Raw genomic sequence first — 26,575 nt, 5'->3', positions numbered from 1 at the left:
CCCAACCTGTGGATCTGATCCACAATATGACCAGCAGGAGTTGCTAGGCTGGTGAGTCACACCCTATCTCATATATATGACATGAAGTAAAGTTATGTTGTATGGTACATTTAGAGGGTCCCCCAGCAGTAATAGTCACTTGCACAAGGATACCTTGATAAATTTCAAATGGTAGATCCAGTAAACTGCTTAGTACATTATTATCCTTTTTTGCTCTACTTTTAACTTGTTCTTCTCTCCCAGGACTTGAAACACTTAGTCCTGACCTACATTTCAGATTGTATCTCTACTGTATTCCGCTCTTCCCAGGCTCACACTTTCACCCCATATTGGAGAGTATGCTGGGCTTGGCAGGGGTATAAAGCTGTCCATGTAACTGCTATCTGATATTAGCACTACCATTTCAGGGGTGGTATTCCAGGGTTCTGTGTAGACCAGAAGACTTACTAGGAATCACTTTGCTGTGTTCATTATATAAGCCCCTCACCTTCGCATGTTTGCAGACATGGGCTTCTTACTGCAACACCCCTCACTGTCATTTTTTTGACAAATTGGATGAAAAATACAAAGGGGTGGCGGTGATGGCCTGGTTCTGCTCCTTACTGGCTGTGTCTACACTACCACCTTACTTCAAAGGAAGGATGGTAATTAGGGTGTTGGGAGTTTACTAATGAAGTGCAGCTGTGCATAGGCAGTACTTCATTAAGTAAATCCCCCCCACCCCCCTGCGGGAACTCCGAAGTTTTAAACTTCGAAGTCCTGGGATGCATCTAGCTGTGGCACACCTACTAGTACTTCGAAGTGCCGGGGCAACTTTGAAGTCCCCTGGCAACTTCGCAGTCCCCTTACTCCTCAAAATTTTAAGGGGTAAGGGGACTTCGGAGTTGCCCCAGCACTTTGAAGTACCGGTGGGTGCACCGTGGCTAGACGCGTGCCGGTACTTTGAAGTTTAAAACTTCAAAGTTGCCGCTGGGGTGGGAGGAATTTGCCTAATGAAGTGCTGCCTATGCACGGCAACGCTTCACTAGCAAACTCCCAACACCCTAATTACCATCCTTCCTTCGAAGGAAGGTGGTAGTGTAGACAAGCCCACTGAGAGACAAATGGTCATGTAGCAGAGTTCGTGATCAGCAAGATGCTGCATGGAAGTTGAGAAAAAAATTTGGAGACATTGGAAGTCACTAACAATGCATTCAGTGTGCAATGGCTTCAGAACTTCCAAATGAAGAAACAGACTTTTGGAGGACTGTGTGAGAGGCTTACTCAATTCAGGGGACCCATAGCACTTCAGATGTAAATTGCTATTACCCTATGCAAGCTGTCAACATGAGACCGTGATAGGTCCATTGCAAGCCATTTGGTGGTTAGAAACTCACTATTGGGGGTTGTCGTTGTAACAGGTTTGTGAAGAAATTATAACTGTGACCACACCATGGGTGACTACCATAAAAAAAAAGCTTCAGAAATACTAGCTCTCTTTGAGAGGCCGGGTTTTACAAACTGTGCAGGGCTTATCAGTGTTATCCATATCTCATAACCCATCTCAAGGAACAAGTGAGTCTGTTAAATGAAAAAGTTTACTACTTACCCGTTCTGCAAGGCTTAGTGGGCCACAGAGGTGGATCCATTAATGCAAACATAAGCAACACGGAAAAGGTGCATAACACCAGATTGCTGAGGAGATCAGGATTGGTCTTAAAGCGAAAAAGGGAACTATATTCCACAAAAAGGATATGATTCTGTACACTATATCTTTGTCAAAAGTGGTAGAGATGCACCTCATATACCTATTCCTGGCTTGGCTCATGAAACTACATCTAATGTCAGAGACCCTGGGGGAAAAAAGCAAACAAACTATAAGCTAAGTAGCTGCAGAATGATCACTGAGTGTGCACTTGGTAGGTCAAACACTTATTGGCACTAGCTACTTACCTGTCTAGATGTCAGTGTGGTAAATACCATTCACATAGTCATTGTCTGATGTGCACTCCATAAAACTTGTGAGGGTAAAGGGGAGTATTTCTGTCCCACATGGGCTCAGAACAAGTCCAATTTACAAATTCTGCACAGGCAGACAGGTCTTATCATTGTGTACACCAGCCCTAGTTCTGAGCAGGAACAAGAAATCAGGAATACCATATGTGCAGACATTTTGGCAGAATAGGTAGGGGCGTGAGTGATGTCACATGCAGTATAGCTGCTGGAAATGCACGTATGGGAACACTGGCACATATTTCTGATAGTGCTAAGTAGCTTTATGAGGCTTTTGTTCACACACTGCACACACACCATTGTAACAGAGGACACACTGCCACACACCATTGTAACAGGGGGCCTCCTGTTACTATCTTTTGGTTGAGGTTCAGCTGTGTAGGGTAGAAGATGAGTTGCAATGTGGTCATTGTGCAATGGTTTTATCTTCACCATTCACATGTATGTTTACAAGAGCCTATTATTGGGAGCACTCAGTGTTTCTTAGAGACCTTATGAGGATTTGCTTTGGTTAGAGAGGTGGCTATGCGTCCATTTGAAAATAAACATTCTTTGCAGCAGTACTAACTGCCCTTCTACCATCCCTTCCACTACAAAACTGGTGAAGATATTTTTGTGGGACAGGAAAGACTATTTATGCATCGTGTAATGGTAGTTGCTTTCATTGTCTGTAATGTTACTGGAATTGTTTTGATTTTCTGAATGTGAATTAAAGCCATAAATATGTTCATATACTCCTTTTCTGTATTTTAAACTTCTCCTATGTTGAAAACTAGCAGTACTTTGTGCATGCGCATGACACTAGCTGCATTTAATCTTTGGGATTTTGGTTACTGAACCTGCTGAATAGGGGACAGACAGAAAAGTGTTTACAGTGTTGTGGCATGAGGTAGTTATACAGCAATCCATTTCATGTGCTGTGAATGGTGGGGCCCAGCTGCAAACTTGTCTGTGCCTTATATTTGGGAAGGAGGGGTCACCCACAAGCCAAAACAATGATAAAATTTATTAAAAGCATGCTATGGAATGTGTAATTGAATTTTTTTAAAGGGTGATGCCAGAGCCTGATAGGTGTGTATCTCCCCTATCAGTTGCCTGAGGGCTTCCTCATGGGCAGGAGCCCATTCCCAGGCAGCACTTTTCTTTAACAAATTGTACAATGGTCTGGCTACAATGGCAAAGCCAGGTACATGTTTTCTCCAAAACCCCAGGGTTCTCAAAATCTGTCTCAATTGATCTTTACTTTCAGGGGAGGGTGCCTGATTTAGCTCTTGCACAGTGTCATTAGGCACAGACCTCCTACCTCCCATCCATACAGTACCTAAGAATTTTATCTCTTGGGAGGGACCTTGGCATTTCTCAGCTGGTAAATCTAAATTAAGGGCTTCTAGTGCTTCTTTGATTTGATTCATAGCCTCCTGTACCTCTTCTGAGGTTTTCCCACCTATTAAGATGTCATCAATGTATTGCACAGTTTGTACATTGGGTGGCAATGTAAGGTCATATAGGACCTTTGCCAGTGCCCCATGGTTACTCGGAGCTCCCTTAAGCAGGGGTCTGAGATCATCTACATCTACCTGACCCTCCCATGGACTTTCATAGGCTAAATCTTGAGGGTTTTGGCCAAGCATGCTAATGACAGCCACAGTTAATAGAGCTGTTTTTACCTCATCTATGTTGGTCCAGTGCATTACTGTGGGTTCATCTCGGTCTGCTGGGTAAATTCCTCTGGCCCATCGACAAGCCAGAGTCCAAAGTGTTTCAGGAGTGTTCCTCTCTGAATGTTCCAGGAATATTCCTGCACCTAAGTTAAGGCGCTCAGTTTCTTGGGCTGTCAGGCGTATATATCCACCCCCAGTGTCCCACAGGCGGACCAGCCACTCTATTATACCTTCCTCAGGCTTTTTAGCAAAATCTCCCTGGATTGTTTTTAACTCCTTGGGAGTATATTGGCGGGTAGTAATTTTGGTAAAGTGTGTTGGAGCTTTACTCCCTTTTCCCTTTTTACCTCCCTTCTTTGTTTTTGAAGAGGTGGATGAATCATTGTCATCCCCCTCTTCATCCAGCTCTGCCCCACTCAAATTTCCCTCATGTTCTTCTGATTTGTGATGTGTGATAGCTGGTCTTAATTTTACAGAGGGACCTTCCTCCTCAGAGGAGGGGGACTCATCTGCTGAGTCCCAAATGTCTCCGTCCCATTCCTCAGGGTCTAGCCAGAGAGCAGTCTCAACTTTAGCCCGGTTGATTCTGCGTGTTTTAGTCTCCAGCTTTTCCCTTCGTTCTATCCCTTCTTTCTCAATTAAGGGAAGTAATCTTTTCTGAAGATGCTCCATATCCCTATTCAGTGTTCTTACTCGGGTATCTAAATTCTGGCATTCCTTGCCCAGTGTGTCCCTTTCCTGTTGTAGCCATTAAATTCTATTGCCAGACTATGATAATCCTTACAGGCAGCTTGCCAAATGTTAGTAAGTAGCCATACACAAGCACCTTTTCCTTTCCCTTTCTTAATCTTGCAGGCAGTTCTCCAGTTACAGAAATGCTGCCAGATCTCTGCTGGGTTTCCCCAATATTTCTCTAGCAGTTCTTTGCTCCACAGAGGATTTCCCCATCCCTCTTGGGTCAAACTTTTCTCTAGCTCAGGGAATTCTGTGATGTTTATCATGACTGGTTTCATTGTGTTACTGCAGTGCAGCCTATATCACAATCCTGCCGACTACGCCAAATCTGTTAGCCGATGGCCAAGGATGTTTGGTGAGGTGCCAGCTATGCCCGTTTTACACCATCCGTGACTTTAACCGCTAGGACTCACTGTCCCTTCGCGGTGGGCAGCCCGGGCCATGCTGACAGATGCCCCAAGGTCCTAAACACCCGTGACTTTAACTGCTAGAACTCAGAGCCCCTTCGCAGTGGGCAGTCAACACTGACTGACAGGTGCCCCAATGGCAGCACTAAGAGCCTTTCCACACCCATGACTTTAACCGCTAGGACGCACTGTCCCTTCGCGGCGGGCAGTCAGGATTGACTGACAGGTGCCCCAAGAGTTTGCCCCGTGGAGGCGGCACAACTCAACGCTAGGCTCTGAGTACTCTCACCTAATGGCCAGGCTTTATAGCCAAAATGGCTGAGGTTCTTTAATTGTGTTGGCTGCTTTACAGTAACCCAGGGAAACAAGTCAGGCTTATGCACAAACGGTTACCAAAATTTATTAAACTAGATTCTAATCATGTGGTTACAAAATTGCTAGTGCCTACTTATTTAAATGTATAGATGTTACACACACAAACAAGTTACAAAACTGAAGCCACGATCCCAAAGAAAGAAAACAAAGTATAGAGCTCTATTTCAAAATATGTGTACACTAAAGATAGGAGATCAGGTGTGGGTGCTTCTTACCCTCCTTGCATCTCTCAATTCCAGCGGTGCCAAGCCAGGATCAGTCACTCAATTCTGCGGAAAGACGAATAAGGGACAAGGCTTAGGGACCCTTTTAGCTGCAGAAGCCTTGGGAGGCTGTCACTTATCTGACCAGCAGATAGATAGTGAAAAGCACTCAAAAAATCATGGTGCTGTAGGTCCCATACTTATACCTCTGTACTCCTTTATTCTCTTTCTCCTTTCTTATGCCAAATTGGGGCTGGTCTGTCTGGGTGACGCCAGCTCTCGCAAGAGTAGTTTACACTTGCAAGGGAGAGAAACAATAAGTTTTGACTACTGGACATTCCTTTTATTAGGGTAAATATTTTCCCACCTAGGATGTTGGTGTGTGTGCATCACGTTATTTAGTAGGGGCTAAGAGCCATGTCTGTCACAGCTTCTCTGTCTGCTGTGAGCCTAATCGTTGTATATGTTCCCAGAGGCACATTGTAGCAGCACACCTGTGCTTTCTCACAGCTTCAAAAGCTGTGCTGGAATTTATGTTAAATGCCCTGTTGTTTTGGCTCCCTTGTTTTCCCAGCAATGCTGGTCTGAGAGGGGGCTGGCTGTCTGGCTACAAAAGGTCAATCAAAAATCTATGAAACATTACGAGAATGCAACTGTGAACACTGACTTACTATTAATGTCTCTGCACCTGTCTTCTGGTCTTCCTCTTGACATGGCAGTGGGGAACTGACAGGGAGAAATCACTCCTGTGCATCCTTCCCACCACCTCAAGAATGTGTCAAAACTGGGAATATCGCCTGTGTTAGGCTTGAGAAGCAGGGATTTGGTGGGGGTCTAGGACTTTGGCAGGTTCAACATTCTCCTCATGGATACTTAGGCACTCCTCCCTGTGAGTAGTTTTGGGTACCCTTGCAGGATGAAGTCCTAAGGGTGTCCTGCAGGCTCCATGTTTTCCTCCTGGTCTCTCAGGTGTTGGTGTTGTATATACTTAAAAGAGGATCTTCCAGCATCCTTGGTGGAAGATGGAGGAGAATGTAAGTTTATAGACCATTAGAGTAGCCAAGGCAGAAGATGGACCTGAACTCATTTGGTCAGCAGTTCAGTGAAACTCTTTATTAGATATTGTTCCCGTTCCCTATGGCACACCTTCTGCATTGTGAACTGTCTCATCAGTGTCTCTTGTTTCAGAAGACCCTCCTTCTCTTGTGTCACGAGGAATTCAAACTATTCCTGGTTTCTCTTGTCCAAATTGTGCAGCATAGCTGAGTGTCAGGAGAGGACAGACTCCAGGATCAGGGTGGTAAAAATATAATCATCCGTGGAAGAGCCCTCCATCTCCAACCCTGCCCTAGCCTTCTGTGTGCCTCTTATTTTATAAGGGGACAGTAAGATCAGGGTGTTGGGAGAAGCACTAAAATTATGTAATCTTCCAAGGGGAAAGAAGACAGACATTATTAACTTTAGGCAACAAGCTGCCTGTTTTCTACAACTGTCATGTTCACAATGAGATCTTTTTAAACTACTTCCCCACTCCCTGCACACATCCACTTCCTTCCCCTGTCCAGATGTCTCTGGGGCCATCACTACCTATGGGCAGACAGAAGGGCACAAAGATTTTTTTGTTAATAAGCTGTTTGTAGGACATAGCTTTGGTTCAATGCATAATAGTCAGGGTGTCAGGAACCAATAAAATATTCTGACTTGAAGTGTGTCTTGTTCAGAGATCATTTTGTATTGGAGCAGAGCTGGGGCTGGATGGATGGGAGGAAGTCATAGGAGGTGGGTGAGGGGTTGGTGGGGGTGTGAGAATGGCATGGCTTCAGCACCAAAGTTCAAACAGACCAGCAGGGCAATGTATTCCCATAGTACCTGGGAGGAAAAATCAGTGGCCAGTACTTAAAATCTCCTTGATCTTAAAATCAGGAATTTAACATTAGAGTCCGTTGTCACCTGTACTGATCTGTAGAGTGTGCTTCAGAAAGCTGTTCTGATGGGGTCAGTGCAGCTCTCTGCACCGCTGACAATTGGAGGCAGATTTAGAGTAGGGACCATGTTAGATTAGTTAAGAGTTGGGAAGAAGAGAGTTAATTGCCTTGTGGGAAAATAGGGTGAGGACTACTGAAACCTGGAACTTGGTACGTGTCCTTTCGTCACAGTCACACTGCACAATGGCATGGGTATATGGCCTCTGCTATAATCTAAAATGCTTATCCCTCATGGATGTTATATTATTTGCCTTCTGCTTGCCTTCAGATATGTGCTGCTGCTGTTTGTGTGGAAGATAAGGTGTTCTGGCACAATCAACACCTGGGGATGTGAGTACAAATGCTAATGTAGATGTACCCTTCGTGTCCTCCTCCCACTCCCATGTTCTTGCTTTGTTTCATGCTTCCCTCTTCACATGGGATGACATCAATACTAGGCACATCCTTCATTAAGCTCCCCTTCTTCCTTGGGGATCACGTATGTGGGAAGAGGGGAATGAAAAACACATTGTAAGAGAATATATTGCAATATGTGGGAATAGAATGTTGTTATTTTTTTCTCTCTCAAATCTAAGGGGACTCCTTCCTTGGGATATTTGAGTTTGCTTTGTGTTTTCATATTTCCTGGGAAGTAATTTCTTTAAGACAGGGGGTTCTCTTGATATTGAAAACAAGGAGAATGTTGCTAGCATTACAGGTTTTGTATATTAAAATGTAGAGTTTAATTGGTAAACTAGCTCTTCAACCCTCAAATTCCTCCACAAACCTAGTGACTTCTGTTAAAAGATGATGTTGAACTAAGGTGTTCGGAAGCAAATCTAGGCAAGGCACAAGTTCATAATTTGGTGAAATATGAAGGGATGCATTACTGCAAAGGTAATGTAATAAAATAGTGTTGTGTACAGCAGATGGCCATAGTAGGCAGGGGAAGAATCAAGCCTGTGCTATCTGAAATTCCTCTTCTGCAAGCTATTGTGAAAGCTGAAGAACAACTGGGTAGGCACTGGCCTATGTCAAAGCTCCTTATCAGTAATTTCTGTACTTCTCAGATTTGCCTATGCCCATAGTATCCTGTATGACTTTTCCCACATTAGCCATCTTAGCTCTGGATTTCATGCACTCCTCCCATTTCCTCTAAACTGAAACCAGCATGTTCCAACCTATCCCCCCATCCAGCTCACCCATTTCTTCCTCGTCCTGGAATTTGGTAATGTTTCTAATCTGAGAACAAAACCAAAACACACGATATAACTAATCACAAAGACTGACTATTAAATTGTGAATCTCAAATATTGGAACCAGAACTGGCAATAAACAGTTTACATGCAATTCATAGTCTGAAATTGGTTTACACAAAACATTTGTTGGACCACTTCAAATAGCAAGCAAATCTGCAAAAACACAGTTTATTCATGGGCTACATTGATGAGAATATTAAATTACACTGTGTGAATTATTTGCCCAGTGCCATTTGCTGTTGCAAGGAAGATTGTTAAGATGCTGCTGATGCCAGTGGAGAGAACCTAGAGCCCCCTCACCCTTACTGAACATGAAGATTGTTCAGATGAAATAACTCATGTGGAACAAAGCAAATGATGGAACATACATTGCAGATGTAGTTGAAGATACCTGCCAGCATATGTGAGATAAAAATGAATTTTAATGTTTTGTGATACTAGGAGGAATGACCAACTTGTACCTAAAACTCTCATGGCATATTAATTGTAAGACTGTGATTTTAAACTCTTGAAAACTGAATTTGCAATTGCATTATTCCACCCTAACTTTTTAACCTGGTTTCTGAAGAAATACTTCTCACCTTGTCCACCCAAAAAGTCAAAATCAAACCAAACCAAACCAAAAGTGCCTTTGACATGACATTTCTGTGTCACTCTTGGTCTGTAGCTCTTTCTTTTATGCAAATTCAGATCTGCAAGGTAGGTATTCTGATGTATCAGCTATTTATAATGTGAGCTTTTGTGTAGATCAAATCATATTTGTACTCGGCTTGATAATTGTCCTGCACTTTCTAATGCCCATGAAGCTGTTGGACCAAATTTAGGTTTCTCGGTCTTTTCTGGGAAAGAAAGGATGAGTATTGAGTGGGGATTTTTGAGTTAAAGGCTTTGTTGGCATTGGATCAACGTGTAAATGTTTTTTTTCTCTGTAAAATTATTATTTTTAAATTTTGTATTAGTACATAGACTTTTGATTTGCACATTTAAAAATATAACTAAATTCTGTCTTTAAACATGAAAATACATTTGCCAAGGTCAAAAGAAGTTGTTTACGTTTATCTGAGGGCAACATTTTGTTCACAAATTGTAACAAACATATTTTTTTTTTATCTGAAGTACAATGTTGCAAGTGCTGGTATGAGATTTATTGTGATGTATTAAACCATCTGTTCCCAAGGTCTGTGCTTCAGAGTCCAGTACTAGCTAATGTGTGTGCTGCTGTGTTTCTGAATCTCAGAACTCCTTTGCCATCCCAACTCAGGAGAAACTGAAATATTCTGAAGGTTTCATTCACATGGAAAGCAAAAAAAACCCAATGAAGTCATGAAGAGGCTGGAGAGGAGTTCAGGAGCAGGGATATGTGTGGTTGCTGTGTACACATTATTTTTTATTCCTGACCAGAGTCCTGGTAGGCAATGATTAGAATTACATGGCTAGGGCTACCATAACTTGCTGTGGCATTTCTGAAACTCAGCAGCTGAGGGGGGAAAGAATGTGCCTATAGTAGTGGGGAATTGCAACAATTTTTTTTACAACAGTAATTTTAGCTTAAATACTAACTTCATAAAATACGATTGCCCTTTATCAACTCTCTCCCCCCTCCTTTACAATCTTATATACATGTTGGTGATAATAAAATTCTTGGTGCCCTCCCCCAGAGCCAGGCACACCCCCGCTTCCCCACTCCCCTGCTCTGATTTGATGTTGGTGACTCTCTGGAGCCATCGGAGCTACCGCTGGAGCTGCCACTGCCACTGCCACATGCTTCTCCCACTGCGCGCTGGGGGGCATGAGCGGAGTGGCAGATGGCACTCTCAGCATGTGCAGCTCTGAGGAGAAGCTGCATTTAATGGCTCAAATTGCTGCATGCAGCTCAAGAACTGCCTGCTGGCCACCCCTGGGCTAGGTTCTCAATGTAAAATAGACCTCAGTGGAGCTATGCCAGTTTATACCACTGGGCCTATGAGATCATAGGATCTGGGCCTATGACTTTGAGGTCCTTACTGATATATTCTCTTTAGAGTAACAGATTCACCCCTTACTGGTGTAGGGAGTCACTTACTGCCTGGCCCACCATGCAGAGCTTTACTCTGAGGAAGGGAGGCCAGACTTTTGGGCGCTCCCCCAAATGGGGGATGTGTTCCCTCAGAAGACAACTTTAAGCTATATTGGGATGGCTCATGGAATCTCAGCCACCAATAGTTGATGAGATGTGCTTAGGCAGCCCAAGGTGGACAAAACAGAAATGTCCAGTGGAGAAATCTCCTGGTATTGGGGAAAAGCTTGGCAGACACAAAGCTAGCACAGAAGAGTGTTTGGGAAGGGCAAGGCTAGTAGCCAGGGGTGGGGCAGAGGCCTGGGGAATGGGGTTCCTCTTTAGCAGTGCTCTCGTGGTGTAACATTGCAGAGAGAGCTAAGAAGCAGTTGTAACTTAGCTTTCACTGGGGTCAGGAAGTGTAGGATCAGGGAATTATAACTGACTTACTTGCAGTGTTCCACTCTGAACCTGTGATAGGCTCAGGGGAGCCAACAACACAGCCCTGTAGTGCTGGAAGCTGTAACTATGTCTGGATGTGCCAACACTCCAAAAGTACAGAACAGCAGAATAACAAGTAAATTCAAAAATAGATTGACAAGTAGGCTCAAATGCACATATTAAGTGTTAGCTGTAATTTAATCAAGCTTTACAGCTGACACATTGAAATTTTGTGGATAAAACAAATCTGTTCATAATTAATCACAGCGCTTGAGGTCTATGAGGCTTTAGAAAAATTCATGGGTATCGGGGAGAGGCACGGGATGTGTGATGAGCACTTTTCACTGTTTTATGAGGCTTCAAGAACAGGCCTGTAAGATGTGCAAAGAGAGTGAAATTCTGAAATTCTTGTCCTTTCTAAACATTGCAGAAGACTCTATTCTGTACAAGTCCCACTAGAGGTCCCTTTGAAGAACTTGTTAGTATGTGGTGCCTTAGTTGGACCTCTGCATTAAGTGCAACTTGCCCTGACTGGCTTCAGACATATTTGCACAGCTTTTACAATTGTGTTTGAGCCTCAGAATTCCAAGTGGTGTGGAGACAAAGCCAAGAGAAAATTACTCTCTATACAGGAAACTGAGTGAGTTACAGAAGTTTCATCATCACTAGCTTCCAGTCAAATTATAATGGAGGAAAACACTGGAGAGGAACTGTATTCGAACTACACACACAACCCCAAATTTGTTTATGCTAAGCAGCTATGAAGTAGTTTACAGAACTGACACAACTCCAGAATGCATTGCTGGAAGTTTAACATAACACTGAGTTGATCTGGAGCTGAATACATACCTCTTAGAGCAAAAAAAAAGTTACTTTTCCCTCTTGAACTGTCTCTTTGATTGCACAGAGATCGTCAGGCAGAACTGCCTTAAAAATGAGTGAGCGATCCTGAGAACATCTCCAAGATTTCCCAAGGTGTCTCCCTGACAAGTATATTGTCTGCATAACTGACTGGGGTCTGCTCATGCTGCTTAAGGAATACTATCCTCTGAAATTGTCTTTATCCTCCAACTCTTAGAAGTATGGAACATTACAATAGGAATATGAAATGTTTTAAATACTGCCATGACCATGAGTTATAAAACGTTAGAGAAGATAGATTGTTTACTTATATTTCCCTCTTTGCATGCAAAACAAACTTAATACATGCAATTATTAGATAATTTCTGGAAAGTGGACTTCAAACATACGATCACAGCAAAATTGGAGCTATTCATACACAGATGTTCAAGGCAAGCTGAGCTTTATTCTGAGAGTTTTTTCCTCCTGCATTTTGTATTGGTACGACTTTGTTAGTTTTGCTTTCAGCCTGGAATTACTCCTCAGGTGCTTGTGCAAATGCATAGTAAAATCAGGACTGATATTTTTCATCAGCACAAATTAAAGCTTCCATCTCCAATAACACTGGATACTGCAGTGAATCAAGACATTTTTACATCAGTGTGAAGGTTAGCTTGGCCCTGTAAAATATTTCATTTGCATGTTCTAGTTTAAAAGGTAGCAATTTTGAGTGATGGAAACGTGTATGGCACTGACTTGGTATAATATCCAGTATATTGCGCTTTTGGGAATGAATCAGGAGCCAGGAATGCTGACAAAATGCTTGAATACATGATCCTATATTTACAGTACAGTATCTCATTTTTAAGAGAACTTATCAAGGAAAATATGCCAAACAAGGTACTTGTGTCTGGCCTGATTCTTGCAGCTGTGGGGATTAGTATTCTGAGCAGGTGTGTAATTTTAGATTTCTTTCTTAGCTGATTTCCCACCATGTAATTTTGTTAACTTTACTACCTAAAATCACCCCCCTCACAGTTCTCTGGCCTATATTATTTCTGGCCTCTTGAATGATTATTCTGTATATATGATATTGTAATTTTGAGGTATGATCATATAATAGCTGCTTTGGTAATTCTGTTTTACCACTTTGATTATGAGTTCACAACAGTTTTGTGTTTATGTAGGTATATGAGCACATACATACACACACAGTCTCAAACTACCCAGATGACCATATATTTTTTAAACACGGGTTTTATGAGTGTTTCTAACCCTCTCTTTTCTCCACTTCACCAGTGGAAAGCCCAAGAAATTCTCATGGCTGTGGGAATTTCCAGCTTACAGCTGGTAAATAAATCTCTTAGGCTGTGTCTATGCTACAAAATAACTTCTAAGTTGTTTACTTCAAAGTTATACTTCAAAGTAAGCAACTTCGAAGTAGAGTGTCTACACACAAAATGCACCTTCCCTTACTTCGAAGTAGGCTTCCCCCTTACTTTGAAGTTAAACTTCTACACACAATTAGCCCCTACTTTGCAGTAAGGGGCCAGGAAATGATGGAGGCATAGGGTCACATGGCCAACAAGCCCTTCCAGGCTCATAGCCAGCTGACCCCTTCAAGGGCCCCCACATTGCCCTTGGTCTCGATCATCTGCTCCCTGTGTGGGGGGCTTGTGGTGCTGGAGGGGTGCAACTCATCCTTGCTGTCTGCGGGGAGTGGGGGACTGGCAGTGTCCACAGATGCTGTGGGGTGGCTGTCTCACTTAGCCCCAGGAGCCTGTGAAGGTTCTGGTAGTAGGGGCAGTGGATGGGCCGTGCCCCTGACCAGCTGGCTGCATCGTGGGCCTTGATGTAGGTCTGGTGGAGTTCTTTCACTTTTATCCTCATGCTGCTGCCAGTGCAGCTGGGGTGGCCTGGGATGGTGAGGCTGCTGGCCAGCTGGTCAAAGGCCTCTGTGTTCCTCTGCTAGGCATTGGTTTGCTGAAGGACTTCCTCCTCCTCTGGCAAAGTGAGGAGGTCCTTCAGCTCATCATCAGTCCATGAGGGTTCCCCACCAGCATGGCCCTTGCCTGGGTGCTGTGACCCCTCAGACTCACAGTCCAGGGCCCCTGGAGGGGCAGGGGCTCCTGGCATGCTGCCATGGTGGGCAGGGGGTGTGGAGGCTGGTTGCTGCTTTGAGCAGGGGCAGTCTGAATGGGAGCTTGTGCTGCCCCTGTTGTGGCACAGTCTCAACTTCCTGCCTGGGGTTGCTGGGGAGCTGTTTCCTTTAAGGTGTCTGGCAGGGACCAGATAGTCCTGCCTGGGCTGGCCAGAGTGTCTCCATCCTTGGGGGGAGGGGAGGGAGGCACCTCCTTGGCAGAGCCCTTACTTCAAAGTAAAGAGGTCAGAGCATCTACACACACTTAACTTCAAAGTTAAACTTCGAAGTAAGGCACTACTTCATTCCTGGGAATGGAGCAGTGACTTCAAAGTTAGCGTCCCTTACTTTGAAGTTAACTTTGAAGTAGGGGAAAGTGAGTGTAGATGCTCTGCAGGGTACTTCAAAGTAGCAGCTTACTTGAAAGTTAACTTTGCAGTTATTTTGTAGTGTAGACACAGCCTTGATGTTTGAACATGGGGGTGGGGAAAAAAGTCAACTTTTGCATGTTGGAAATCCAAAACAATAATGATAAGCGAGGACTGAAAGACAAAACTACCCAGGCTATCAGGGTGAGGTACTGAAAACTTCCTGATAAAATGAAGCAATTCACAAAACATTTACCAGTGCTTTTAAGAAGTGAGAATTTGTCAAGCAATGAATAGCCAGCAATAGACAGAAAATGCTTTAAACAAAAGTACCCTGATGCTCGCCAAAAATCTGTGCAGAAATTATTCCTGATATTATAATTGTTCCTAGTGATTTGGATGCAGATTTGCAAGCTCATATTTTTTATGTATTGGGAGGAAACGACGCTTTTAAATTTTCACTTAGGGTACTCAAGTGATTGAAATTTCCAAATGTTTCTCTGACTGGTGAATGTACAGAAATTATTCTTGTATCACTCTTGTGACATTGGCACTGTCATTGTGTGGCACTCTACTGTGTCTTTATCTTGTGGATATGATTTATTGCCAGCCTTGTTCAATAGTCTCCCCGGAACATATCATTGTCGACAAGTGTTTTGGGACACCCAGCTTACCTTGTTCTGAGGTATTATTAGAGCAAGCTAAATTTACACCTATTCAGCCAGTTTCTCTGGCATTGATTCTGGCGCTAAATCCAGCCTGTCTGGCAAATAGAAGACCAGGGGATCCCTCAGAAGGTTTTGATAGCATCATCTTTCTTGCAGTCTGCACAGCAGGGCATGACTTGGGAGAGGAGATACGGGACATAACTAATCCTGAGATTGTTCTAATTCATACCAGTGATCTGGCCCTGAAAGCAGCTACCCCACAAATCGGGGAGTGCAAAGGTGGACTGTGCTATTTGCAGTTTGGCTGTCTCCCACCTTTAGCATTTAATCACAGTGAATGCAGGAGTTTAAATGGCAACCTGCTTCCCCATTTACCTGGACACCTGCTTCACAGCATTATGTGAGGTGATAATTTGCCTTGTTAATAACACCAAGAAGTGCCACAGTACAAACCTTAACCCTTTCAGTGCTCTGGTGAATTACGTGTTTTATCTCCACCTTGCAGATGGGGCAATTAAGGAAGAGAATTCAAGTGACTTTCCTAAAGCCACCCAGTGAATCAGTGTGAGAATCAGGATTAGCACTCATCAGTTTCTCGGCCTCATCCCAAATGTATTCCTTTAAATCTGCCCATATGAGCAGTTAGCACGCTTTCTACAAGGCAAAACCATCAAAGTCTTTTTTGACAAGTACGATATGAAATAGCGGAGAAAATGCATAAAGATACGGTCTTGCACCTAATGACCTTGTACTGAAGTCTGAATCGAAACAGCTCATTAGAGTGATTTAATGTGTTGCATTCAAAATAATCTATGAAATGTAGGTTAGATTGACCCAAAATTGAGACACACAAGCCTGTTGGTTTGATTTTTTTTTTAAGAGACACTCACTGGAATGGTAAATATAGAATATACTGAGGGCTTACTGTCTTTAAAAGCATAGGATTTTATATCTATTTAAACAGTAAAATAAAGCTCTATTGTCAGGAAATTGAAATAAACAGTACTTGGATTGGCTTGCAGGCTGAAGAATGGAAGGTACTTTTTAAAATATGTGTAAGAAGTAGACAATAAAATTTCAGGATATTTGTCAGCCAGAAGGTCTAGAAAAGGTACTTTTCTATTCTTCTATCTGGTTCAAGCCTCAGTCAGTTGCCTGCATTTTTTTCTAGATTTGTCTTTTTTAATATCCTCCATCCCTCCACCCCAGCTCTTCGTAAAGCAGAGAAAAAACCCACAAGCTGTGTATTCAAGTTGACAGTGATGAAAGCTTTGTTCTTTACCCTTCACATTCTATAAAGACACATAAAGGATGGATTCTGTGCTTTAATTTGTTCTAAAAAAATGAAACAATACAAAAATTATGTCTCTGCTTCTGAAGACATATGAACCTTTCCATATGATGTGCTGCTGAATTCTTTTTGTCTTTCTTATAAATGTTTATATGAGCAAAATTTGTGCTTATTGTAGCCATCAGACCAGGCATCTAAAGATTATGGTTAGGGACTGTCAAACTTTCTAGGTAAGGCTTTTTGATGAAAAATTGAGTTTTTGATTAAGTATTTTTTTCCACAGAATTTTTTGTCAAAATATGAACACAGCAAAGTGCAAAACATTTTTGCCAAAAGCCCAAATATTTGTATTTAGAAACACTAAAGTGTCTTATGGGTTTTGTACTTGGTTGCCATATGTCTCCAGTCTCCTCTGTGGGCCAGACTTTGTGTCCTGACTACATCTCCCATGATGCAACATACTGACCTATGATGCACTGCCTTCCCTTTCCAGGAAGGGGAACCCATGGTGCATCATGGGAGATGTAGATTGACCAAAGAACCTGACCTAAAGAGAACAGGAGCATGAAACACTGAAACTGTAAAATGCACCATTTCGATATGAAAATTTTCTATTTCAGCTACAAACAGCTGAAATCCCTTTATGACCTAAGATCCTAATTTAACAATGATACTGTAACATATTCCTTTCCTTAGTTAGTTAACTTGATGGTGGATTTAACACTTTTTAATGAAGAACACCAGTGCTCTGAAAAAAGCTTTTAGCATAAATCCCATCTCAATGCTGACACTGCTTTCTCACATCTATAGAATTCTCTTTAGGGAGTGTTTCATCCAGAAGAGGCTGGAACAGTAGGGGGAAAGAAAGGTGAAAAGTTTAGTCTTTCCTTTCACACCTTTGTTTGGAAGAACACTGACGATAGCTAACCAATAATAAATAATATAAACTTTTGTCCCATGGGATAATCTGCTAGATAGACAAATGACATATCCAAATTCCATTTTTTATGCTATTAGGGGGTTGCTAACTAACACTTTTTTTTTAAATGTTGAAGACATGAGCAATGACTTGTGGTAGTAGATTTAAAGGTGAAATTGAGGCCAGCATTGTTGAGGGCTATTCCATTTATTAATATCTCACCGGTCACTTTTAAAAAGGAAAAAGGGGAAAATAATTGCAGAGAGAGTAGTGAAAATTGATTCTGGAAGAATTCAGTATGAATAGGGTAGTTCACTGATTCAAATTACACTTTGGCCTATAACAGAGCTAGGTGAACTGGGTGACCATGGCCACTGTTGATTGATCCTGTGGCACCTTATAGACTAACAGAAAAGTTTTGAGCATGAGCTTTCGTGAGCACAGACTCACTTCATCAGATGCTGGTCTTGGAAATCTGTAGGGCCAGGTATAAATAAGCCAGAGCAAGGGTGGGGATAACAAGGTTAGCTCAGTCAGCAAGGGTGAGGCTTACTACCAGCAGTTGATCTGGAGGTGTGAACACCAAGGGAGGGGAAGCTGCTTTTGGATTTAGCCAGCCATTTACAGTCTTTGTTTAAGCCTGAGCTGAGGGTGTCGAATTTGCAGATGAATTGTAGCTCAGAAATTTCTCTTTGGAGTCTGGTCCTGAAATTTCTTTGCTGTAGGATAGCTACTTTTAAGTCTGCTACTGTGTGTCCTGGGAGATTGAAGTGCTCTCCTACAGGTTTTTGTATATTGCCATTTCTGATATCTGCTTTGTGTGCGTTTATTCTTTTACATAGAGACTGTCCAGTTTGTCCGATGCATATAGCAGAGGGGCATTGCTGGCACATGATGACATAAATTATAGTGGTAGATGTGCAGCTGAGTGAACCCACGATGGTGTGGCTGATCTGGTTAGGTCCTGCAATGGTGTTGCTGGTGTAGATATGTGGGCAGAGCTGGCAACGAGGTTTGTTGCATGGATGGGTCCCTGAGTTAGAGTGACTGTGGTGTGGTGTATAGTTGCTGGTTAGGATTTGCTTCAGGTTGGCAGGTTGTCTGTGGGCAAGGACTGGTCTGTGCTCACGAAAGTTCATGCTCAAAACTTTTCTGTTAGTCTATAAGGTGCCACAGGATCCTTCATTGCTGTTACAGATCCAGACTAACATGGCTACCGCTCCGATACTGTTGATTGAATCATCCTCAGAAGAGAGTTTGGTACATTGGTCTGGATAGTTATTATTAAAACAAACAAACAGACAAACAAACAAAAAAAACAAGTCTTCATGACATTTTGAAAGCTATGAATCAAATCTGATTAACATCCGTGAACAAACTGTCATCTGGAAACAATCCAAGAAGTTGAATTTTGGGGATTTAAATCTGAACTAGTTTGTGTAAGAGTACAAATGAAAAATACAAATCAAAGAATTGGTCATGAGATGGAACGTGTCCTAAAGAATGATTTGTGTCACTCTTCATTCAGTTTTCCTTTGAGAATGAGATTTAGTCAGTCATTAAATGGATTTTGTGTGACAGAAACAGTTTTGTCTGCTACATTCACCACCAAATTTTCCCTTAATGACAATTAAAATGGTTGAGTTAACTGCTCATTTTTGGTAGCATGCAATGTTTTGCAATAAAAAAGACATTACCAGAATTTATCGTTTTTTAAAATAAAAATGTTATTTGGAAAACAAATTGTAAAAGAAGATCAGTGAACTAATTCTAGTCTTCCTACTGCCTGCTTTAAATCCATGCTTAAGTTTGCTCTTTTTTTTGGAATCTTGTTTCTTTAAACAGATGTTATTTGTTTCCGTAGGTCTGTCTGAGTCTTTTGTTTTGCTCCTTGCTTGTGATTCCTGGCAAGGACATGCCTTCACACACAAGGTCCATGAGCAGTATATTTACTCATAAAAATTAGCCAGACTTTCAAAAGTTGTTTCCATTAGAGTTCCTCCATTTTTAGTTGCTCAAATCTGATCTTCTTGGGTCTGATTTTCAGAGCTGCTGAGATGCTTTGGACTTCAATTTCAATTATAGGTACCCTGAGTCTTTGAGAATTAGACCCAAGATATTGCAGCGGAAAACCCAAAATTTATAACCACGTAACAGTCTTTGCCTTATATTTTCTAGCATCAATCTGCCATGCTTGGTGATTTCCAGTATTTAAGATAATGAATTGTAATTAATGTTATTATATACTGAGCTGTCTCACAATTGTCTCAAATCAGTCCCCCACTCCAGTAGCTTATCAGCTAATTAGCTCATATTCTTTCTGTCTCCAGTTGTTCTCAGCAAATGGGAATCAGTGTATCTAAATGTGTTTTCAGGGAGCATATTACAATTTCCTATTGGCACCGAATAAATCTCCCAAATGCTCTGTCCTCTTCCATACTACTGTGGAAACCATCTTGTATAAGAAGCCATTTCACATCCCTTACTTCTGCATGTACACAAGAGCCTGTACTTTCCCTGACCTGTTTGGGAACAGCAGGGAGGATGAGCTCTATGGAATGCGTTAATGGGCTGTTTGGAGTTAAGGCTCCAGCTCCCCGGTACCTGTTTCTCTTTGCTGATAACGGTTTCTCTTTGAGAAGTGATTTATGATTCTCTAACTAATTGCCTCCGACACTGGGCTTTGTTTGTGTAAGGGTATAAAGTACCAGAGCTAGTTGCATTAAGCAGCCTTGCTGGACCTGGTTGTACTAGTGTCCAGTTTGGCTCATCTGTTGCCTTATTGAATTCAATAAAGCTGAATGTTAGCCGCCTAAACACAGAGAAGTCTTTTGCTTCAACAATCTGGAGGTTCTACCAAGATCCCAATGCACCACTTGCCTGGATAGAGGGACCGGCGCCCAACTTCCAAGCCTCTCAAGTGCGCACAATAGAAGGTAAGGGGAATACCTGTTACAAAATCTCCCATCAGGGGCTTGGGACTGGAGTGACGGCCGGCCGTCAGGGTAAGGGGGGGCTACGGGTTCCACCTTTGTGGAGCGGCCAACATTCTTTGTCTGTCTGTTTGTTTGTGTCTGTCTTTGTCTGTTAGGCCTGTCTTGTATGTCACAGTTCCAACAGGGCACACCAGTGTCTCTAGTGAGGCAGCCATGCACCAGACCCTCTGTGTTTGGACGCTAAAAGCTGGTGTGGTGCCACTACTCTTTTTCGGCACACGGAGCTGTGGCAAGCCTTGCTGGACCTGGTTTTACTAGTGGCCAGTTTGGCTCATCTGTTGCCTTGTTGAATTCAATAAAGCTGAATGTTAGCCACCTAAACACAGAGAAGTCTTTTGCTTCAACACTACCAATAAGGTATTGCTTTATTGGTGTGAGTGGATCACTTTCAGGGAGACGTGTTGTTCAGCTGGTGAAATATTTCACTGCAATGACTGAAATAAAGGACTCATTTGTGAAAGCAGGTCAGATGTGTTCTATTCTTCAAGGTAATGTTCCATTTGTATTTCTGTAAAGATCTTGGATAATGAGGTCCCAAAACTGTATGAGACCTCAGGCCACTATTCTAATACAAACGTTGTGTAATTATGATTCCTTATTTTATTTTTTTGATTTTTTATGTTCTTTTCTCCCTGAACATCAGACACAAACTCACACGAGCCAGAAACTCTGTGAACTAAAAGCATATAGTTCCATGAGTTCCAGAGAACCCACCTCACTGTCTGGAGACTGTGCTTGGTTTACTATGAACTGGAGATTTAATGTTGTGATGTTCTGGCTTTTGTGAGGTTGTGAGAATATTTGGATATAGTTCATGTTGGGGAAAAATAACAGGGAGTTCTCTTCCTGCCTGTATTTTTGTTGTTGTTGCAGAGATGGACTGATTACACCCACTGAAAAGCTATCTGTTGTATATGACTATGCAGTGTCTCCTTGGCAGTTTGTTTGGAAATATGAAGATCATAGGCTGTGAAACTGCATGTCTTATGTAGCACGTTCTCACGGAAATGCCCTCTGTATAGAGGATACTAGAGGTTAGTCTGTGCGTAACCATCTATGGTGCACCCTAACCGTGAGGCAAAAGGCTATTCAAACTCTTTTCCAATCTGCTCCAAGGCACATCTTCACCTACCGTACGTAAACTCAGTCTTGGAATCAAGACAAAGAAGCACAGTAAATAAAGCAGTGTAGATTTGGACCCTGATATCAGTTAATCAGGTACTAATAATATATTGGGGGACAATAGAAAAAAAATTGACTTATTTGTCTTTAGACTTTCCTATGCAGGAAAGTTTCTGTATGACAATTTCATTCCCACTGATGTAGTTTTTTTTAATACTATGTTCAATTATTTTGAAATAATACATTAAAAGCTGTGTAGTTCAGAACTTATATTACTCTGACTGGTTTTTCACATTTAATTTTTGACCATTGTGGAGAAGCCAAGGTTCCTGAAATTGCCATAGACTGATGAAAGCACTAATACTATACAACTTTGGCTTCTTGGCCCAACAGATAACTTGCTCATACATCACTTCATGATAAAATGTTTTCTTAAGTCCTCAATTAATTACCAAATAGATTGTCAGTAGTCAAAATTCGTCAATTAAATCATAACCTTAACCCTTCAGGTAATTTTTTCCCTCCCCAAATGAGAGCTATCGATGAGGAGGATCTCCCTTTAGTCAGTGATATTGATAACAAGCAGTCCTGTAGTACCTTAGAGATTAGGGCTCTATCTAGATTACAGGGGTTTGGCTACAGAAGTTTTTCTTTTGTTGTGGTTATCTTTTGACAAACCTTCTGTTGACAGATTGTGGCCAAACTGCCAAGCGGTTTGCTAGAGCCATCTGTTCTGTCACCAGAGAGTGGCCGGCCTGCCTGGGTGCTTTATGCACAAAATAGCCAACCGGAAGCACAGCAGACAGGTCTGCCCAGTGTCCCGGAAACCCTGTCTGTCGACAGAGGGATCCCCGGAACGTCCAGACCAGCTTTCTTTCAACAGATCTCTGTCAACAGAGGCATTATTCCTTGGGGCAGGGAGCAGGGTACAACTGTTGACAAAAGTGCTGCATTCTGTTGATTTACTGTTGACAGAACACCTTGAGAATCTGGACACTCCCTGGGTCTTGTTTTGTTCACAAAACTCTCTAGTGTACACATAGCTGAAGAATTTGTTAGGTCATGAACTTTCGTGAGTAAAACCCACTTCCTCAGATGGAAGTTTCAGCCGTTGCTCTTTCCTAATTGCTCAAGTAACATACTTTTAGTGCTTCCTTAAACATTTGTGTTCACAAGGTGTTGGATCTCATGGCTGTCGCTTAAGATCCGTTGATAGCATTTCAGTACCTGGGTTATGACTACCTGCTTAGTTATATGCAGCATTGTGGTATGGCAGAGCTAAATTACAGTCTTCCAGCACCCTTTTGTATTTAATTAGGGATTCTCTGGGACTTTCCATCTTTGTGTTGATTTCATAGCTCAATGTGGGACACTGCCTGCTAACCAATTTAAGATGTCGTCATCTTACCAGCCTCTCATCAGGTGTTACATTAAGGGAAGCTTTTCTCAGATTGTGAACTTAGTAGCCCATTTCTCAATGTGCAGTTGTAATGTATAGCAGTAGGGTAGTTAGCACATGAAATCTTGTGAGATTTATTACAACATCCACAAGATCTTGGTATAATTCCCATGCTAAATTTGCAATTACTACCGTGTGTGTCACCGCTGTAGCAAACAATGCATCATCATTTTGCTTTCCTCATAATAACCACTATGCATAACAAAGCTGCTGTCCTACTTTCCATTCTTTTGTATCCTTCTGGAAAATATTTTCAGTGTAAGACCACCAGGCAGGTACTGAGTTTTCTTTCTTTGTGTCTTGTACAGGACCAAGAACATATGCCGTGCTTAACAAAGAATCAAAAGAGAGAGCGAGAAGTCTAGCAGCAAGATCTTTTTGTCTGACCATTCACAAAGAAATACAGCCATTTTTAAAAAAGATTTAGGTTCTGAGGTTAAAACCCTAACAAGAGACTTAAAGTCTGAAATAACTGAATTTACATCACAGCTAACCCCTGAAATGAGGGAAAACTACAGCTTGCAAAGCTTTTAGAGTTTCTTTCAGTCATCTATCAACTGGTTTGTGAAACATGAACATTTAAAATATCCATACTCCTATTCCTCAACAAAATTATGAGCAAGGAGCGTCTAGGGTAACTGGAGCTCTCTCGCTGCATCCTAAATGCTTCATAATGAGGTTGCAGCCTGGGAATATAGCATTGAGGCAAGTCTAATGATATTGGTCAATGAACTCTTCATAACAGCTGACAGAGGGAAAATCTGTGTGTTAGTGCTATTGAATCTCTCAGCAGCCTTCGACAACACCAACCCCAAGGTGCCGCTGATTCACTTACAAGACTAGGCAGGACTGGCTGGAAAGCACTAAGTTGGCTTTGCTCATTCCCGTTGGACATATAACAGAAAGCCCTCACCTCTGGATGTGAATGTTTTAATCCTAGCATCTATTCTTTTTCCAACATATTTGGGAGCTCTATCACCAGTGATACAAGTACACAGCTGCATGTCTGTTTCAGCAGATGCAGTCCTTATAATTACCCAGATGTCCCAGTAACTAAGAGAAATAAACACATAGATGGAAAAGAATAGCTAGATCCAGATCATTCTGAGTAAGGCAAAATGTGCTGGCAGGGAAAGGGAATATTTGAAGGAACTCACCTGTTAGGGAAGGTTTGCCTGTCAATTGTCAATCCAATGCATAGACTTAAGATTCTGTTAGACTCTTTTTTCACTCATAGACATGCAGATGGGAACAGTGGTGGGAAAAGCTGTCTTCCATATTTGGCTAGTTAAAGTGTACTCATTTCTCTTGAAAGATGCCCTAAGATCTGTGACCACAAATTATTATCCTCTGTGTTACACTGCCTCAGTGTACTGTGCCTAGGGTCTGTTGTGAACAGCATGTGGGAACTGGTACCACACACAGCTACTCCTCTCTGAGGTAGGGAAGACCAAAGTGAGTACCACACACTAAGGCTCCACATGTCAACTATAAAAGTAAAGTTCAATCTTTGATATATTAGCCAGAAATCATAAATAATGCTTTCAGGGTTGTGTTAGACACACTAGTCTTCCAAGATGCCTTCATATCCAGAGACTGAGTTCATAAATAAAAGCATTTTATTGAAACTTTCTCCATATTGATCCATGTATAAACTTACCTTTATCAAGACACAGCAAAAGCTCCAGAAAATCTAGGATGACGCAAAGTAATGGGCTCAGATAGTCAACAGCGGAGACTCGTGTAGAAACCATAAGTTTAGCAGCAGAACTCTTATTAGCAGCATTTAAGCATGCATGTGAACCATCAAAATTGCTCAGTTCATTCTGTGAAAGAGTTATTGTTCTACTGGACAGTCCTAAGAAACTGTTCTTCCTATAAACTCATAGCTCTGACTTTGGATTTGAAACCTTTGTATTTTTTTAACTGATTGAGATGAAACATGCTTATGTGAAGAAGGACCCCACTTAAAATTCTCTTTAAGCCTTTAGTGTAAATTTTCTGGGGGACTAAAATCAGGCATAGGCCTTGAGCAAGACACCCGCACTTTACCTGTAAAGAGTCCTACTAATAATAGGAGACAACGTCCACATAGATCAATCAAGATTCTTTTCCCATTTTGCTCCACTGCTGATAATTTAAGAAGACTTTTCTGTGTTTATTCAGCACAAGAATTTGATAACTCTAGATTTGTCCATTCAATTGACACAGGAAAACCTTTAGATTCATTAGAATGGAAATACTTGTTGACTGATCTAAAAAAAAAACCCCTCAACTTTGGAAAGACCTTCATAAAAATTGGATTAAAATCTTGTATAATGTTCTGCCTGGGTTTGTACATACTAGTAAATTTAAACTCGCCCTTTTTAAAATGACACTGGGGAACTAGGCAGCGCCATCCATTGTTTCCTTTTCTTTTTTGCAATTGTAATTGAACCTTTAGACTAATTTTTCAGCAACCATGAGTTGCTTCAAGGAATAGAAACCAGAAATACCACAAATTTCATTTTATTCTATGCAGATGACATATTGATTTGCTCCTATAATCCCAATCATGTGCCCATAATCGGACTGACAATAAATCAGTTTTACACAACTCTCAGTTAATGGGGATAAAAATGAATGACTTAACATTGAGTATACAACTGCTGATCCTACTTCAACAGGAAATTATAATAAGATTATATTAGGCACTTAAGGATAACTCTACATACAACTAAACAGCAAATATTATTTAAAATCACTTTCTAACTAGAGACATTATTTATTGGATGCTCTCTCTCTTCTTTGGACTTTGATTAGAAGAATAATTCAGTCAAGGTGATGTACACCCCACATTTTGGAGCATTTCAATATCCTTCTTTGTCTCTGCTACTATCTTTTATTTTAGCACTTTCATTTTTCCCTTGTCTGGGCAATTAAAAAACCCAGGGTTGTTTCTTAGTCTTGCAATTGCCATCAGAGAAAGCTGTGCTAGAACTTCGCAGTGCTTGCACTTTTTATTTAGCAGCACACCTTCAGTGTGTACCTTGGATCACTGAACACAAGGGTATAATATGTAAAATGACAGATGTAGACCTGACAAAAAGTATTCCTATACTGGACATGTGGTACCATAAGAAACATTAGTTCAGGAAAGCCTCCATGATAAAACGTATGGTAAATACCTGGGACAAAAACTTCATTCCATTCAGCATGAGGCTGACAAATGTTTTCTCCTTCCCCAGTGACTATTCTGTGAACTACTCAATGACCTCAATCCAGTCATCTGACAGGAATTGAAGGATGGAAACAGATCCCTAACTCTGGGTGAAGATTGTCAAGATCCGAACGTCATATATGTCCTGTGACTTCAGTAATTATGCCATCTGGGAGAACCATCCCTTTTTCATTTCTGTGAATAGACATACATTAGCCAGGCACTCTTTGGCCTAAGTGGCAAATAAATGGATTCTACAATAGAAAAGGACTACTTCAAATACATTTTTAAAAATAATATGGTATCCCTGTATTACAAGGCTATTTTAAAATTAGGCAATTTTAGAAGAAAAACAAGACAACACTTATTAAACTTAAACTCAAAAGTGGAAGTTTAGAATGGGATTACTCTGTTTGGGGTTAAATTTGGGCTCTTAATTTCCAAGATAATTATTCATACTAAATATACATTGATTTTTCTTTTATGTATTACACAAGTTAT

The 26,575-nt window shown here is 41.6% G+C and overlaps 1 long non-coding RNA gene across 1 annotated transcript; it reads left to right on the top strand.

The window, feature by feature from the left end:
* LOC142008632 (uncharacterized) lies at positions 1 to 26,139 on the top strand. Its single transcript, XR_012644191.1, has 3 exons — positions 1 to 51; positions 7,627 to 7,688; positions 26,103 to 26,139. It is a non-coding gene; the product is annotated as an uncharacterized LOC142008632 (long non-coding RNA).
* Positions 26,140 to 26,575: the final 436 nt, after the last annotated feature.

Source organism: Carettochelys insculpta, chromosome 2 (genome assembly GCF_033958435.1).
Source record: "Carettochelys insculpta isolate YL-2023 chromosome 2, ASM3395843v1, whole genome shotgun sequence".
Lineage (NCBI taxonomy): Eukaryota > Metazoa > Chordata > Testudines > Carettochelyidae > Carettochelys > Carettochelys insculpta.
This window is presented reverse-complemented; position numbering and strand designations above follow the sequence as displayed.